Source organism: Mobula hypostoma, chromosome 9 (assembly GCF_963921235.1).
Source record: "Mobula hypostoma chromosome 9, sMobHyp1.1, whole genome shotgun sequence".
Classification (NCBI taxonomy): Eukaryota; Metazoa; Chordata; class Chondrichthyes; order Myliobatiformes; family Myliobatidae; genus Mobula; species Mobula hypostoma.
In genome coordinates, this window is record NC_086105.1 from 6,120,576 (window position 1) to 6,138,781 (window position 18,206).

At 42.0% G+C, this 18,206-nt stretch overlaps 1 protein-coding gene across 1 annotated transcript in view; it reads left to right on the forward strand.

Annotated features, from left to right (window-relative positions):
* Window positions 1-18,206, forward strand: part of LOC134351477 (protein kinase C-binding protein NELL2-like) — a 374,438-nt gene that overhangs the window by 156,193 nt on the left and 200,039 nt on the right. The gene's annotated exons all lie outside the window — the stretch shown is intronic.

Sequence of the window (18,206 nt, forward strand, 5' to 3'; positions counted from 1 at the left end):
CTAGATTCAAGAATGATTCTGGAAGACTGGGAAATGCTAAATGTCACTCCACTCTTCAAGAAAGGAGAGAGGCAGAAGAAAGGAAATTATAGGCCAGTTAGTCTGATCTCTACTGTTGGGAAGAAGTTGGAGTCAATTGTTAAGGATGTGGTTTTTGGGTGCTTGGAGGCATATGATAAAATAGGCTGTAGTTAGCATGGTTTCCTTGAGGGAAAATCTTGCCTGACAAATCTGTTGGAATGCTTTGAAGAAATAACAAGCAGGATAGACAAAGGAGATTGTATACTTGTGGACATTGTATACCTGGATTTTCAGAAGGCCTTTGACAAGGTGCCAGACATGTGGCTACTTAACAAGTTAAGAACCCATGGTATTACAGGAAAGATACTAGAATGGATAAAGCAGTGGCTGGTAGGAGGCAAAGAGTGGATATAAAGGGAGCCTTTTGTGGCTGGCTGCCAGCGACCAATGGTGTTCCACAAGAGTCTATGTTAGGACTGCTTCTTTTTATGTTATGTGTCAATGTCAGACTTGACGGTTTTGTGGCTAAGTTTATGGATGATACGGGTATGAAGGGATATGGGGAGAAGTCAAGAGATCGGGGCTGAGAGGGAAATGGATCAGCCATGATGAATTGGTGGAAAAGACTCGATGGTCTAATTCTGCTCCTATATCTCATGGTCTTTTGTTATGGACTCATTTTCAAGGATTCTACAACTTGTGTTCTCAGTGTTATTGTTAGCTTTTATTGTTTTTACAGTTTGACTTCTTTTGCACATTGGTTGTTTGTTGTCTTTGTGTGTTGTTTTACATTCATTCTATGGTATTTCTTTGTTCTACTGTGAATGCCTGCAAGAAAATGAATCACAGGGTAGTATTTGTTGACATATATGTACTTTGATAATAAATTTACTTTGGACTTGGAACAAACATAATAGAAGAAAGGTTGATAAATGAGATTGAGGTATGGATTGCCACAAACAAACTGAACAGAACAGAATCAATGCAATTGCCTTTCCTACCATGATTCTGTAATGTCTCAGTTGATTTCCACTCATTATCACTTGGCCAAGAGTCTGTGAAGCTAGTCTTTTCCTTGGATGACAGCCATCAGTTGAAAATTTTTAAGCAATGGCAGCCTTTTATTCCAGATTTATCGTCACCAGTTAGAACAAAAACACATTTGGCAGAAATGTAAAGCAAGCTGGTAATCTGTCATGTCAATGGGTCCTTGCAATGAGGACATAAAGACGGAAAGCCATAAGGATTTTGGAGTTCCTAGATGTTATTGAAGACCTGACATATGTCATGTCTTTTTTTTTGTCAAAAAAGAACATTTTCTTTGAATACAAAGTAAATTGATGTCATTTTTCTATTCAGCACTCTTAAAAAAAACAGATAATAAACTTATACTAATAGGAAAACTTTTTAAAATAAGTTAAGCTTTCACAGTGCAGTGATGCTACTGTTCTGAACTTAGTTCTTCTGTGATTGGTAGTTTCAATTTCTGTACGAGAAAAAATGACATTTTGGAAAACTGTTACATACCACTCGCTGCTTGCTTATGCAAAAAGATTACATCATTTGATTGACAAAAGACATAGGAGCGGAATTAGGCCATTCAGCCCATTGAGTCTGTACTGCCATTCCATCATGGCTCATTTATTATCCCTCTCCTGCTTTCTCTCCAAACCCTTCCAAATCAAGATTGGTTGGAGATGTGTCTCTACCAAAATAGGTGCGAGGAGCACCATCCCTCCTCGAACCTGCAGGTCACCCTTGGGCAAGGTGTAGCACCTGCTTGGACGCCCCACCCTTCCGATCGGGGGGTCACATGAAGCCTGGGAGCAGCTGGTGTATATCACGTCCTGGTTATGCAATCAGATGCAAGGCAGGCAATCTCTGAAGAGTACTGATAATAACTGGGGTTACACGTCTTGCAAAGACACTGTCCAGAATAAGGCAATGGAAAACCACTTCTGTGGAAAAATTTGCCAAGAACAATCATGGTCATGTAAAGACCATGAAAGCCCACATTATACAACATGGCACGTGATGGGTTTAAATAGGCTACAGATGATGAGATGGAAACAAATAAAACCATAAGATATAAGGGCAGAATTAGGCTATTTGGCCCAACGAGTCTGCTCTGCCATTTCATCATGGCTGATCCATTTTCCTTTCAGCCCCGATCGTTTCCTTCTCCCCAAATCCCTTCATGCCCTGACTAAGCAAGAATCCATCAACCTCTGCCTTAAATATACCCAATGCCTTAGCCATGACAGCTATCTGTGGCAATGAATTCCACAGATTCACCACCCTCTAGCTAAAGAAATTCATCATCATCTCCATTTTAAAAAGTCATCCTTCCAAATGTTGAGACTAATTAAGACGCTGTACCCAAAATAGCTAAAAATTGCTAAATCCTCTCCCTGGCCCTCCAACCTAATGTACTCATATTGTTAATGAAGCAAAGTAGGTCATGTAGAGCCGAGAGTTTTACTTTAATAAAATATGATATAAATTCATCTTCCTGTCCTTGCTGATATATGAACATTAAGTATTTATTAGCTGACTGAATTAAACAACACTTTGCTTTCACTACTGCGATTTTTATCAGTTACGCAAGAAATAGCACAGAGATGAGCTATTTGGCCCAACTGATCTGTGCTAATTTTTGCACTTCCCATAAATCTAGAATGACCTCCTTCTGTCCAGTGCTCACATCCCGTTTCCATTCTCCCTTTCATCAGGATAACGCACACTTCCAGTGTTAGCTACATCAGGCACTTAGGGTTACGGGCCTGTGTTTCCTTTATATTTTATGCACAGGCTGCCAAAAGCACTATTTTACCAAGTGGAAATGGAACATTCCAGTTGTTAAGCTGACTTTAATAACGCAGCACCTTCAACCCAGTGAAGTACAAGGATGCTTACAAGACCAGAAGATATAGGAGCAGAATTAGGCCATTTGGCCCGTTGAGTCTGCTGCACCACTTAATCATGGCTGATCCATTTTCCCTCTCTGACCCCATCTCCTGCCTTCTCCCCATATTCCTTCATGCCCTGACTAATCAAGAATCCATCAACCTCTGCCGTAAATATACCCAATGACTTGACCTCCATAGCCACCTGTGGCACAAACTCCACAGATTCACCATGCTCTTGCCAAAGAAATTCCTCATCATGTCTATTCTAAAACGATGCCCATCTATTCTGAGGTTGTGTCCTCTGGTCTTAGACTCTCCCACCATAGGAAACATCCTCTCCACATTCATGCTATCAAGGCCTTTAAATATTTGATAGGTTTCAAGGAGGTCACCCCTCAATCTTTTGAATTCCAGTAAGCAGACACCCACAGGCATCAAACACTCCTAATATGACAATCCTTTCAATCCATATGACCATAAGATATAGGAGCAGAAGTAAGCCATTTGAGCCATCGAGTCTGCTCCACCAATCAATCATGGGATGATCCAATTCTTCCAGTCATCCCCACCCCCCTGCCTTCACCCCATACCCCTTGATGCCCTGGCTAATCAAGAACCTATCTATCTCTGCCTTAAATATACCCAATGACTTGGCCTCCACAGCTGCTCGAGGCAACAAATTTCACAGGTTTACCACTATCTGACTAAAGTAATTTCCCCACATCTCAGTTCTAAATGGATGTCCTTCAACCCTGAATTCATGCCCTCTTGTCCTAGAATCCCCTACCATGGGAAATAACTTCGCCATATCTAATCTGTTCTGGCCTTTTAACATTTGGAATGTTTCTGTGACATCCCCCCCACATTCTCCCGAACTCCAAGGAATACAGACCAAGAGCTGCCAGATGTTCCTCATACAGTAACCCTTTCATTCCTGGAGTCATTCATTTGAATCTTCTCTGAACCCTCTCCAATGTAAGTATATCCTTTCTAAAATAAGGAGCCCAAAACTGCATGCAATACTCCAAATGTGGTCTCACGAGTGCCTTATAGAGCCAAGAATCCCAGAGTCATTTTCCTGAATCTCCTTTGAACCCTCTCCAAAGTTAGCAAATCATCTCTTAGATAAGGGGCACAAAACAGCTCACAATACTCCAACTGAGGCCTCAACATTACATCCTTGCTTTTACATTCTAGTCCTCTTGAAATGAATAATAACATCACATTTGCCTTCCTTGCAACCGACTCAACCTGCAAATGAACCTTTTAGGGAATGCAGCATGAGAGTTCCCAAGTTCCTTTGCACGTCAGCTTTTTGAATTTTCTCTCCATTAGAAAATCGTGTATGCTTTTACATCGTCTCCCAAAGAGAATGATTGCACACTTCACGACACTGTATTCCATAAGCAGCGTTATCAAATCAATCTCGATGCTGAGCCACACAAGATATATTGAGGTGGACGAATGAAAGTTGGATTAAGACATTGGTTTTAGAGAGCATCTTAAAAAGGTAGGCATTGTCTATGATTCCAGGAAAGGAATTGAGCTTTGTTTGAAAATTTGCAGCAAATTTGGAGTCAGAGGAGCCTTTTGTTCCTACTGGTATCACAGAAACCTTTTCTAAAATATATATGCATGTTTAAAATTACTCAAGCTTGCATTAGTGTGTCATTGCAATGCAGGAGATGCAGCACTTGTGCCTTCTCAGCATAATACAAGTAATTTAAGATCAGAATGCACAGCTAGAAATAAAGGATTAGTTTTGAAAGATTTGCTCTATATATCATGTACGGTGAAATGTATGTATTAGAGTGAAATGCGTCATTTGCATCAAATCAAATCAGCAAGGTTTGTGCTGGGCAGCCCACGAGTGATACCGCATCTCCAGTGCCAACATAACATGCCTGCAAGTCACTAACCATAACCGTAAGTCTCTGGATTGTGGGAGGAAGCTGGAGCACCCGGACAAAACCCACGCAATCACGGGGAAAACGTACAATGTCTTTACATACAGCAACAGAAGTTGAACCTCGATCTTACAGCTGCCGCTATAATTGCGTTATGTTGACCGCAATGCAAGCATGTCGCTTTGCACTGCTGGCTCTTAGGTAGTGCAAAGACATTTTATATTGCCGGAACCACACAGAAACTAACAAGGAGCACCTTGATTAAACTAAGAACAAGCTACAAGTAACAGCACAGCAAGATAAGGATTGCTGATGATCTGGTCTCCTGTTATACGACACAATTACAGCGGGATCCTTCAACAGGAGTTAGGATCCAGAACAGTTCCATTAAGCATTTGCCACACTTTCTGCAGCCCAGAATGTTGCAGAGCAGCAATCTGCAATATTGTGTGCTTGTACAGTGCCATAAAATGGCGCAGCAGACTCGATGGGCCGAATGGACTACTTCTGCTCCTTTGTCTTATGGTCTTATAAGCACTGATAAGGGGTAATTTATAACATCTGAGTTTTTTTCCTCTTTTTTTTTTCCCCTCAATTTTGTCAAGGAGGCAAATTTCTACTCCTGCGTGAAATAGTTTTGGCTAAGAGCAAGCCAGTATAACTATTAGCAGGGGGTACCCCAGTTACTTCTTTCTCATCCTGAAGAATTCTTCCTCAGACTGGGCAGCACGGTAGTGTAGTGGTCAGCACAATGCTTTACCAAGGACCCGGCCACTGCCCCTAAGGAGTTTTTACATTCTCCCCGTGACCGTGTGGGTTTCCTCTGGGTGCTCCAGTTTCCTCCCACACTCCAAAAGACCTACCGATTGGCAGATTAATTAGTCATTGTAAATTGTCGCTTGCTTAGGCTAGAATTAAATCAGGGAATTACTGGGCGGCACGGCTCAAAAGACAAGAAGGGCCCATAGACCCATAGTTTCTGCCTGCTCCTGTCCCACGACTATCCCGGTAGACCCATAGTTTCTGCCTGCTCCTGCCCCAACTACTTCACTGAGGCCAAACGGCAGCTCTCTGACACCACCTCTTACTTACCCCTAGAACAGGACCCCACCAAAAAACATCAAACCATTGTCTCTCGTACCATCACCGCCCCTATCAACTCCGGAGACCTTCCATCCTCAGCCACTAAACTCATAATTCCCACACCCCGTACCGCTCGGTTTTACCTCCTCCCCAAGATCCACAAGCCTGACTGTCCCGGTAGACCCATAGTTTCTGCCCGCTCCTGTCCCATGTCGAGCACCTCCGCTCTGTCCGCCACAACAGACAGGGTCTCCCAGTAGCCACCCACTTCAACTCTGCTTCCCACTCCCATTCAGATATGTCCATACATGGCCTCCTCTACTGCCATGATGAGGCTAAACTCAGGTTGGAGGAGCAACACCTCATATACCGTCTAGGTAGTCTCCAGCCCCTGGTATGAACATAGAATTCTCCAACTTCCGGTAATTCCCTCCACCTCCCTTCCTCTATCCCTATTTCACTCTGCCCCTCCCCCAGCTGCCTATCACCTCCCTCATGGTTCCACCTCCTTCTACTACCCATTGTGTTTTTGCCCTATTCTTTCTTCACTTTTCCTGCCTATCACCTCCCTGCTTCCCCTCCCTCACCCCTTTATCTTTCCCCTTACTGGTTTTTCACCTGGAACCTACCAGCCTTCTCCTTCCCACTCTCCCCCCACCTTCTTTATAGGGCCTCTGCTCCTTCCCTCTTCAGTCCTGATGAAGGGTTCCGGCCCGAAACGTTGACTGATCTTTTCTACAGATGCTGCCCGACCTGCTGAGTTCCTCCAGCATGTTGTGAGTGTTGCTTTGACCCCAGCATCTGCAGAGTATTTTGTGTTTAGGGCCCATTCCATGCTGTATCTCCATAAAATAAAAAAGGAGCAGGAAGTAATAGCAGATTATTCAGACAATAATACTGAAAATCTGCAGATGTTGAGGTTGTATTGTATTTCTTGATGAAGTTAATAAGTAACAGAGAAATAATTTGGCACGGACTAGATAGGCCGAAGGACCTGTTTCTGGCTGTACTTTTCTATGATTCTAGGAGAAACTGTGAGGAATAATACAAAAATACACATATATAATATTTCCCATCATCTGAGTGCCTTAGAGCCAATGTCGTACTTCTGAAATGCAGTCACGATAACACTGTTCGAGTGTTGAGGATCCAGGAACCAAGATCATTCCCAACCTTGCCTTAATTTTTGAGTGTCATATCCTCTAAACTGGAGGCTTGTGATTGAAGCTACTATGATCTGGGCATGTAATTTGCAATTTGTTTGTTCATTATTGAAGGCATATTGCTTTATTAGATGTACCATCCCTTGACATTAAGCTAAGGTTGTACTTGTCTGTTATAATGGTGCATTGAATGCCAAAAGATTCAAAGAATAGTGAGATGTTCTTCTGGAATCGACCTGTGCATTCCTCTCCGACTCAACACAGGCAGAACTATTGCTACAGTATTTCAGTATAATTTATGGAGTCTTGCCATTTATAAAATACTTGTATTTGCCCGAAGTCGATCAGTACATTTCATAATAATTCACTGGACATGTTTTGTGATAAGCACAACAATAACAAGATATATAAATGTAAATTTCTGGCTTGTTGTTCTAGCCCTCCATTCATTGAAAATTCGAGTTTCAGCCTCTGGCAACACATTTATGAAAATGCCCTTTCAACATTCAAACCCTGACAAGGAAATAAATGATAATATCAAAGCAAACATAGAAGCCAGGAGTAGCACTCTCTCTCTGCCAAAGGTTCATTTAATATCAGAGAACGTATACAGTATACAACCTGAAACTTGTACTCTTCACAGACATCCACGAAAAAAGAAACCCAATAGAGTGAATGGTAGAAACATTGAAGCCCCCGCCCATCCTCCCCTCCCCTTGCACAAGCAGGAGGACCAACCACCCCAACCTCCCCCCCCCACCACCATGCATGTAACAGCAGAAGCTCCAAAGAGCCCTTGACCTAAAGTCCATTAATACCAATGCTCTATGTTGAAAACTGTATATATGGGGAAAAAATACTCACTAAAATTTTGACTTCAATTAATAACTTAAAATCAAATGTCATTATTTATTTACTGAGATAGCACAGAGGAGGCTCTTCCAGCCGTGCCACCCCAACAACCCCCGACAAATATCGTTAACCCTTACCTAACCATGGAACAAATCGCAACGACCAACTAACCTACCGGGCATGTCTTTGGACTGTGGGAGTGAACCACAGCACCCGGGGGAAATCCCACGCATTCCACAGAGACTCCTCACAGAACGGCGCTGGAATTGAACTCCGAATGCCAGACCGACCTGTGTTGTAATAGCGTCGTGCTAGCCGATACGCAACTGTGGCGACTTAAAACCGTACATCTTGGGAATGTGGGAGGAAACTGGAGCACCCGGAGGAAATCCACATGGTCAAGGGAAGAACATACAAACTCCTTACAGTCACTGCGGGAGCTGAACCTGGGTCTTTTAGGGGCATTTGAGAAACTCTTAGATAGGCCCCTGGGTGACAGAAAACCAGTGGACTATGTCAGAGGGAAAGGCTTGGTTTGCATTTTTGTGGAATTTTGATTGTGATGTATATATTTCATAAGAACATCAGACTCCAGTGAAATACTTCTTTGCTTAATATAGCAAACATTTACAAAGGCAAAGTCATATTTTACTTGAGCAGAATCCTGATCTTGACTGAATACTGAGAGAGTATAAATGCTGAAATCCTAGAATGTAGAAGATAATGAAATGTGGAGGATAGAATGAAGTACAGGAACCAGCTGGGCTGTGTGGAGTCTACAGCACTGAATGAGAAAGCTGACTTCTAATATTTGAGGCCAGTATTTACTGTATACTTCAGATAGAAACACACGATACTGAGGGTGCCAGAATTTGGAGCAGAAGAGAGGGAAAAAAAACCTTCAGGAGGATCTCCATGGTTTAGGCAGCATCTGTGAATTGAAATGGACAGTAGACTTTGTGAGTTGACTCTTCATCTGTATTGCTTTTTCCATCCAGGTGAAAGGTCTTGATCTGAAACATATATTGTTCAGTTTCATCCACAGATGCTGACTGACATACTGAGTTCCTCCTGCAGTTTGTTTTATGCTTCACATATCCAAGCCACTACAGATTCTTTTCATTTCCTTCTCATGTGTTCATTTAGCTTTCATCTGTGTATCTATGCTGTTTACCTCAATTGCCCATTGTGTTGGGTGTCCCACACTCTATATTCTTTGTATTCTTGGGCAGCACGGTAGTGTAGTGGTTAGCACAATGCTTTATAGTACCAGTGATCCAAGTTCAATTCTCGCCGCTGCCTGTAAGGAGTTTGTATGTTCTCCTTGTGATTGCGCGGGTTTCCTCCAAGTGCTCTGGTTTCCTCCCACAATCCAAAGACCTACTGCTGGTAAATTAGCTGGTCATTGTAAATTGTCCTGTGATTAGGCTAGGATTAAGTCAGGGGATTACTGGGCAGTGTGGCTCGAAGGGCCAGAAGGGCCTATTCCATGCTGTATCTCAATAAATCAATCAATATAAAATCTCTCCTTGTGTGTGGCACATTTGTAGCAGGCAGAGCTGATGCCTTACAGCTCCAGTAACAAGATTCAGTCCTGACCTCCATTGCTGTCTGTGTGGAGTTTGCATATGCCACCTTGTTTCCTGGGTTTCCTACGTGTTGTCTTATCAAATCTCCAGCAGGCCTCCACTCAACCAACTCGTTCTGAGAGAAATGCCCCACTAGTTCACTCCTTCTAATTTGTACAAACTTTCAATTTTGACCTTAATCTTTTGTATCAACCACTTTATATACATCTGTTCCAGAGATTCATAATATTTGCGCTTACCAAAGTTATAATACACGTTTCTCCAGGCCAGCACTGCCTTTTTAGTTCTGTTCCTCTAGAAATATATCTTTGAGTGTGTTCCTTCCTAGTCAGTTACTTCACTTCTCACTGCTTAGTGATTTTTCAATCTTTACAACATTGAATCACTGTGGATTTAATTTGGCTTTTTTGACACTGATCAACAGAAAAAGACTCTTTTGCGTCAAAGTGAAAACTGATCTCTACAAAGTGATCTAAATTAATTACAGATATAAAACACAAAATAATTGATTGCATAAATATTCACCCCTTTTAGTGCAGCCGATTGGTTTTAGAAGTCACATATTAGTTAACTTGAGATCTGTTTTTGGAGACCTATGTGCAGAAAAGGAGTTTCAATTGATAGTAGTAAAAATACACCTGTATCTCGAAGGTGTATTTGGATACAAGAAAGAAGGAGATGGATACAAGAAAATTTTCAAGTCACTGAATATCTCTTGGAGTACAGATAAGTCAATCATCAAAAATATTAAGAATGTGGCACAGCTGTAAATCTGCTTAGAGCAGGCCATCCTCAAAAACTGAGTGACCATGCAAGAAGGGGACTAGTGAAGAAGGCCACCAAGGGACCTGTGACATCTCTTGAGGAATTACCAGCTTCAGTGGCTGAGATGGGAGAGACTGCTCATACAACAACTGTTGCCCAGGTGCTTCACCAGTCTCAGCTTAATGGGAGAGTGGCAAAGAGAAAGCCACTGTTGAAAAAAAACTCACATGAAATCTTGGCTGGAGTTTTTCAGAAGGCATGTTGGAGATTCTGAAGTCAGCTGGCAGAAGGCTCTATGGTCTGATGAAAGCAAGATTGAGCTTTTGGCCATCAGACTTAAAGCTATGTTTGGCATAAGCCGAACACTGCGCATCATCAAAAACACACCATCCCTCCCGTGAAGCATGATGGTGGCTGCATCATGCTGTGGAGATGCTTCACTGCAGCAGGCCCTGGAAGGCTTGTGAAGATGAAGGCTAAAATGAATGCAGCAAAATACAAGGAAACTCTGGAGGAAAACCTAATGCAGTCTGCAGGAGAACTGCAACTTGGGAGAAGATTTGTTTTCTAGCAAGACAATAACCCCAAAGCATAAAGCCAAAGTTACCCAAGAATGACTTTAAAAACAACAAAATTAATGTCCTGCAGTGGCCAAGTCAGAGTCCAGGCTTCAATCCAATTGAGAATTTGTAGCTGGACTTGAAAAAGGCTGTTCACTCACAATCCCCATGCAATCCAACGGAGCTTGAGCAGTTTTGTAAAGAAGAATAGGGAAAATTTGCAGTGTCCAGATGTGCAACACTTACAGAGACCTATCCACACAGACTCAAGACTGTAATTACTAACAAAGGTGCATCAAAAATTACTGACTTGAAGGGGGTGAATACTTTTTACGGGTACGGTATATGTGTGTGTATGTATGTGTGTATACATACATATAATTACAGGACATTTTACAATGACCAATTAACCTACCAACTGGTATGTCTTTGGATCGTGGTAGGAAACCAGAACTGCTGGAGGAAATCCATATGGTCACAGGGAGAACGTACAAACTCCTTATAGGCAGCAGCGGAATGGAACCGCGGTCGCTTGTACTGTAAAACATTGTGCTAACTACTACACTACTGTGTTGCCCCATATAATACTGAAATATAAATACATAGCAACCCTTGTTCCTTTTATGCTATGTTAAAACTTGACTGGAACTCCTTTACAAAATGTGCCACCTCCTTCTTCTCTATATTTTAAGCAAGTAAGAATTCTGAGAACTTACTAATTATATTCCTGATTTCTTTTTTAAACACTTTTTCAGTTTTAACTTCACTACCCAATCTGATGTCATCTGCAAATTTAGAATGGATGCCCGAGTCCAAATCATTAGTGTAAATTGTCTATAAACATTGCTGGAACTGATCCCTGAGGAATATCACTTCTGACCTTTAGTTAATCCGAGCAGTTGTCCCTTAAATGTCACGGTGTTGTGTTTCGAGGGCAGCATGGTATTTATTCAGAAAATTTTGTTCTCTATGCCCAGCTCCATGTTCTGCGAGCATATTCACGGTTGAAGGACGCTGAGAATTAAAAAATATTATATCTGCTTCTTTATCCATTGTTGCCTTTACAAAGGGTGGCAGGATGGAGATATGTTTCTACCGAAGGAGGTATAAGATGCTCCTTCCCTCTGCTAGTCTGCAGGTCACCCTTGCGCAAGGTGTAGTACTTGCTTAGCTCCCGATCACAGTCACGTGAAGCCATGGGATCAGGTGGTGGATGGTCATATGAGCAGACGGTGCATATCACAAGTCCTGGTTATGTGACCAGAGGCAAGGCAGAAAATCTCTGACAAGTATTAATAATGGCTGGGGTCATCCATTTTGTAAAGTCACTGCCCAGAAGAAGACAATGGCAAACCACTTCTGTTGAAAAATTTGCCAAGGACAATTGTGGTCATGGAAAGACCACGATCACCTGTGTCATATAACATGACGCATAATGAAAGAGCAAACTTCTGCAAAGAACTCAATGTCAAATTAGCACAGCGTTTCCTTTCAAAACCTGTACAGTTTATACTTTGATCATTGGCTTCTAGGTATTTTTCTAACTTGTCTTTGAATGAATATTCCATTATCTTTTGAATGAATATTCCATTATCTTTGTTACTATTCTTGTTGGGATGTTAGTCCTTCAGTTCTCTGAATTGCATCTAAATACGAATTAAGATTAACAGTGTACTAGTCATACACTGTTGTTCCTTCATCAAACAAATGTTTTGCAAACATGAATAAAATCTCTTCCCTCCCAAATTTTCCTGACCCTACCCGCCCATACCTTTAGGGATGTTGGTGAGGTTGGTGGTTGTCTATTGTGTCCAACGATGACAGATGTGTGGAAGAGAATGTGAAAAAGCTGCTGCACTGGGGCAGCTCCACTCTGTTGACTTCAGAAGTCCGGGTCCCATGCTACGAACAGATATCACAAACTGGTATCTTCCCTGATTGCAGTGGGTGAGCTTGACTTATTCTGTGCCTTGTCACGCCTTCCGCTGTCTTCCACAGTACCTCCTTCCTGGTCGTTGGATCTCACTGTAGATCTCATCCGCCCAGTCCACCACAGCTGACTTTGCATGCTGGGACAGCATCTGACTGGGGTATGAGGCTGTGGCTGTGTCCTCATCTTAAATCCCATCCACCGTTTTTAGCTCATTTTTCCAGCTGATGCACCGACAGAGCATGGCCACAACTTACCTGTACATCTCTGGAATGTGGGAGGAAACTGGAGCACCCGAAAGAAACCCAGGCGGTCACGGGAAAAACGTACAAACTCCTTTCAGACAGCAGCAGGAACGGAACCCCCCCTCGCTGGCATTGTAAAGTGTTGTGTTAACGGCTACACTACCCTGCACCCTTTGCCCTGCATTTGAACCAAAGGTGTCATGAGGCCTGGACCTCAGAACCCAAGGTTTGGCATAACTCGAACTGGGCACCTGCAAACAGATTATTGGTGAGTAAGTGCCGTTTGCTGATGCCGGTAAAAACCACTTCTATAACTTTGCTGATAATTAGACAGATTGGGAAGCAATTAGCCATATGACTTGCAATGTTGTAACTGTACTTGAACTTGGTTGGAGATGTATGTAGTTTTAATTTTAGAGCATTGAACTTTAGTACTGCAGCTGGGATGTTATCGAGCTGACACTGAATCCTCTGTCACCTCAGTGCCAGAGACCTATGTCGGCTGGAGTCAGGGCTTTATGCTTTAGTTCTTGGTGGGGTCACCCAAGCTGATCAGGTCAAAGGGTACAGAACAGATTAAGAGTTGTCCACTGGTCCTCCAGGACTTCGGGGGTTCAGCTCAGGGCTAACAGCAATGAAGAATCTTTCTATATCTGAATGGGACTTGCATAACTGAAAGTAGTGAAAACCAAGAAAAGCTAATGAAGGAGGACCTGAACTCTGCCAGAGACCGAGGACCTTCATTGCAAATTGGACAGTATTATTAGAGAGAGAAAAAGAGATTTAACATTTCAGGTCAATAAACTTTCACTAAGAAAGTTATGAATTATTTCTGTAATATCTTTGCACCAAATGAAGAAAAGGAAATAGATGTTATTTTTCACAGCTGAGAATCCTCTTGCTTACAATTTTGTATGCATGGTTAACGATCCTAACGATTTGTGATCTGTGATGTTCATTAATTTTCAATTGTGCTTTTGCTATTGAACGTTTGATATAATGGATGCAACACTTGAGGTATACAATACTCAGAATGAGAAATATCCAATCAAGAAACAGCGGGTATATTATGACTAGGGAAGAGAAGGATAAAGGAGATGAGAATGCCATTTTTAACAATTCTAAAGGGATTATATAGAACAGAAGTTCACATCCTGGGGTCCACAGACCCATATGATATAGGAGCAGAATTAGGCCATTCCGCCCAACGAGTCTGTTCCGCCATTCCATCATGGCTGATCCTGGATCCCACTCAACTCCATCCACCTGCCTTCTCTCCATATCCTTTGATGCCCTGACTGAACAGGAAACGATCAAATTCCATCATAAATATACCCATGGACTTGGCCTCCACTGCAGACTGGCGCAGAGCATTCCTCAGATTCACCACCCTCTGGCTAAAAAAGTTCCTCCTTACCTCTGTTCTAATAGGTCGCCCCTCAATTTAGAGGCTGTGCCCTTGGTTCTGGATATCTCCACCAGAAGAAATATCCTCTCTACATCCTCCTTATCGAGTGCTTTCAACATTCAGTAGGTTTCAATGAGATCCCCCTGCATTCTTCTAAATTCCAGTGAGTACAGGCCCAAAGCTGCCAAACGCTCCTCATATGTTAACCCCTTCAGTCCCGGAATCATCCTTGTGAACCTCCTCTGGACTCTCTTCAATGACAACACATCCTTTCTGAGTATGGCGCCCAAAACTGTTGACACTACTCCAAGTGCAGCTTGACTAGTGTCTTATAAAGGCTCCGTATTATCTCCTTGCTTTTATATTCAATTCCCCTTGAAATAAATGCCGACAATACATTTGCCTTCTTTACCACAGACTCAACCTGTAAATTAACCTTCTGGGAGTCTTGCACGAGGACTCCTAAGTCTGTCTTGACCTCTGATATTTGAACCTTCTCCCCATTTAGATAATAGTCCACATTATTGTTTCTTTTACCAAAATGCATGATCATATATTTCCCAACACTGTATTCGACCTGCCACTTTTTTGACCATTCCTCCAATTTTCTGCATAATCGCTCAAAGAGTTGAACTGCACGTGCATGTAACGAGAACCGTATAACTCATCTCCGTCTACCTTAGGCCACGAACTTATCAATCACTGCTGCTGTGGACCACCTGGAGGTCCAAGACGCTCTCGTTACATGTGCGTGCAGTTCAACTCTTTGAGTGATAATGCAGAAAATTTGAAGTTAGTAACTCATCTCCTTCTACCCTAGGGCAAGAACTTATCAATCACCCCTGCTGTGGACCACTTCTACAAAGAAGGATCCGTATGCTCCACGATCGCTGGACTAAGTGTGTACATGTAGGAGGAGACTATGTTGAAAAATAAATGTGCTAGGTTTTCTAAAATTGACTCCTTCTACCTTAGGCCACAAACTTGTCAATCACTCCTCATAATAATTGTCAGTTTGATATTTTTAATCGAGGGTTATGGCAGGAACAGGAGAAAGGAGAAGTGAAAGCAAAGAGCTGTGATTCAGTTGAGTCCTGGAGAGGGATGATGGTGTGCAACATCATAAATAGTGATAACAATGAGCTGTTAGTCAGCTGTTGTCATTTGTGGTATCTTTGTGGTCTATCTTCTCGTCACTTTTATAAGACCATAAGATATAGGAACAGAATTAGGCTATTTGACCAATTGAGTTTACTCCGCCTTTTCATTATGGCTGTTCCATTTCCCTCTCAGCCCCAATCTCCTGCCTTCTCCCCATATCCCTTCATGCCCTGACTAATCAAGAATCTATCAACCTCTGCCTTAAATACACCCAATGACTTGGCCTCCAGTATCGCCTGTGGCAACAAATTCCACAGATTCGCCACTCTCAGGCTAAAGAAACTCCTCATTCTAAATGGGTGTCCTCTGGTCCCCCAACAAAGGAAACATCCTCTCCACATCTACCCTATCAAGGCCTTTCAATGTTCAAAGAGATCCTCCCTCGTTCTTCTGAATTCCAGTGAGTACAGCCCCAAAGCCAAAATATGCTCCTCGTATGATAAGATTTTCAATCCCAGAATCATTTTTGTGAATCTCCTTTGAGTCCTCTCCAATGTCAGCACATCCTTTCTTAGATAAGAGGCCCAAAACTGCTCACAATACTCCAAGTGAGGTCTCACAGTGCCTTATAAAGTCTCAACTTTATGTTTGATAATATTCCCAGGAGTTTCTTGGATGTTTCATGAATATTGCAATATAACTATAGCCATTTTAATTTATTGTAGAAAGCAATGGTAAACCACTTCTCTCGAAAAATTTGCTGAGAACAATCATGGTCATGGGTAAGACTTTGATTGCCCAAGTTTTATGACATGGCACATAATGATGATGGTGATGAATCTATTTTATTTGTCTCTCATCGCAGAATTTCCATTTTGATTTTTCTTTGCCTCCTTTCCCTGCCTGTGTTCTTAGAACAGATTAATTGTCTAACTTTTTTAATTTCAAAAACAGCCCACCTAATACATTTACTCAAGCAACACACATAAAATGCTGGAGGAACTCAGCAGCACAGGAAAAGAGTACAGTCAACGTTTCGGCTGAAAGCTTTGGCAGGATTGGCGAAAGGTTTTGGCTCAAACGTCGACTGTACTCTTTTCCTAGATGCTGCCTGGCCTGCTGAGTTCCTCCAGCATTTTGTATGTGTTGCTCAGATTTCCAGCATCTGTAGATTTTCTCTTGTTTGTGATACATTTACTCTTTCTTTGAATGCTGCCCTACCTCCCAGCATTTTCTATTTTAACTCCATAAGCGGGATGGTGCAACTATTAGCCTCAAATATAAATTGAATATTTTTGTTTCTGGCAAAAGCACTAGAGATTCTCTAGAGCTGGAGAGACACACACAATAGCTGTTGTATGGCTTGTTTGTGATTGATTTGCTTGTGGCTCTGCTGTAACAATAGTCAGCCATTCTGAAGTCCAAGGTATTGGTTGCTACTGAACACCATTTGTGTGCTTTCCATGCCTTGTAGCATGTGAATGAACATATTAGTTAAATTTTGTGTTACTGGACAATTGGTAGAGAAAATAAGTAATGGAACCCCAGAAGTGTTTCCCAGCCATGACCTGGGACCAGCTGAGGGATGAATACCATTAAAAAAAGTCTTGACGTTTCCCATCAAGGTCTCTTTTCAGAACATGGGGACCTAATTTCCATTTTGACGCAGAAATATTGTCACTGGTGATAACGTGACTCAGAAGTACACAGTTAAAGAGGAGTCTGATGTGATTTTGAAGTGTCACAATTGCATTCCTCTCTGGAAATAGAAACAGAAATTGGAATTGGTTTACTATTTTCAAATGTACTAAGCTACAGTGAAAAACTTCATTAAGCTATTCATACAGATAATTTCAAATATTAGGGTCACATGAAGCCATGAGAGCAGGTGGTGGATGGTCATATGAGCAGCTGGTGCAGACAGACGCCATAGATGCCGGACAGACAGTCTGGGAAGAGTATCGATAATGGCTGGGGTCACCCATCTTGTAAAGGCACTGCCCTGAAGATGGCAATAAGCAACTAACCTCTGTCGAAAAAAGTTTGCCACAAACAATCATAGTCATGGATAGACAAAGGAGTAAGAAGAAAGAGACAGATGGAAGACCATGATTTCACCTATGTCATATGACATAGCACATGACAATGACCATCTTAGGAAGGCACCTTGGTTAGCATTGACAAGTGAGACCAAAGGACCTGTTATGACAATGAGTGTAATAGACAAGGTCAGATCTAATGTGTTACTGCTTTTTGTGCAACTATTTAGATTTTAGTGGACCTCCCTATTAAGGAAAAAGATGGAAAATGAGTGAAATGGTGTTAATGTCTGTATAACGTGAAACAGGACTATTTTTGGATGTATATAATGCCGTAGAGTTTGTTGTCATTTACTTGCTAGGGACAATCAGTGTCAGAAGACATCCCTCTGCTGAACTTGCCTGAGCTGATGTGCAGAGCTAGTCTAGCCGGTTTGAAAGCATACTAGAGTCAGGCGTTGAGGCCCCGAGTGTCCAAAGAGCCTTGAAAAATGCACTAAAAAAATCCAACCTTCAAAATTCCCGAGACTTGTCAAAGTCTTCCGTACACCAGCCTTGCCTGATGGTCATGCTGTCATGAGTTTTAATGAAAACACAAAAACTATTAAAAAATAAAATAATTTTAAATTAATGA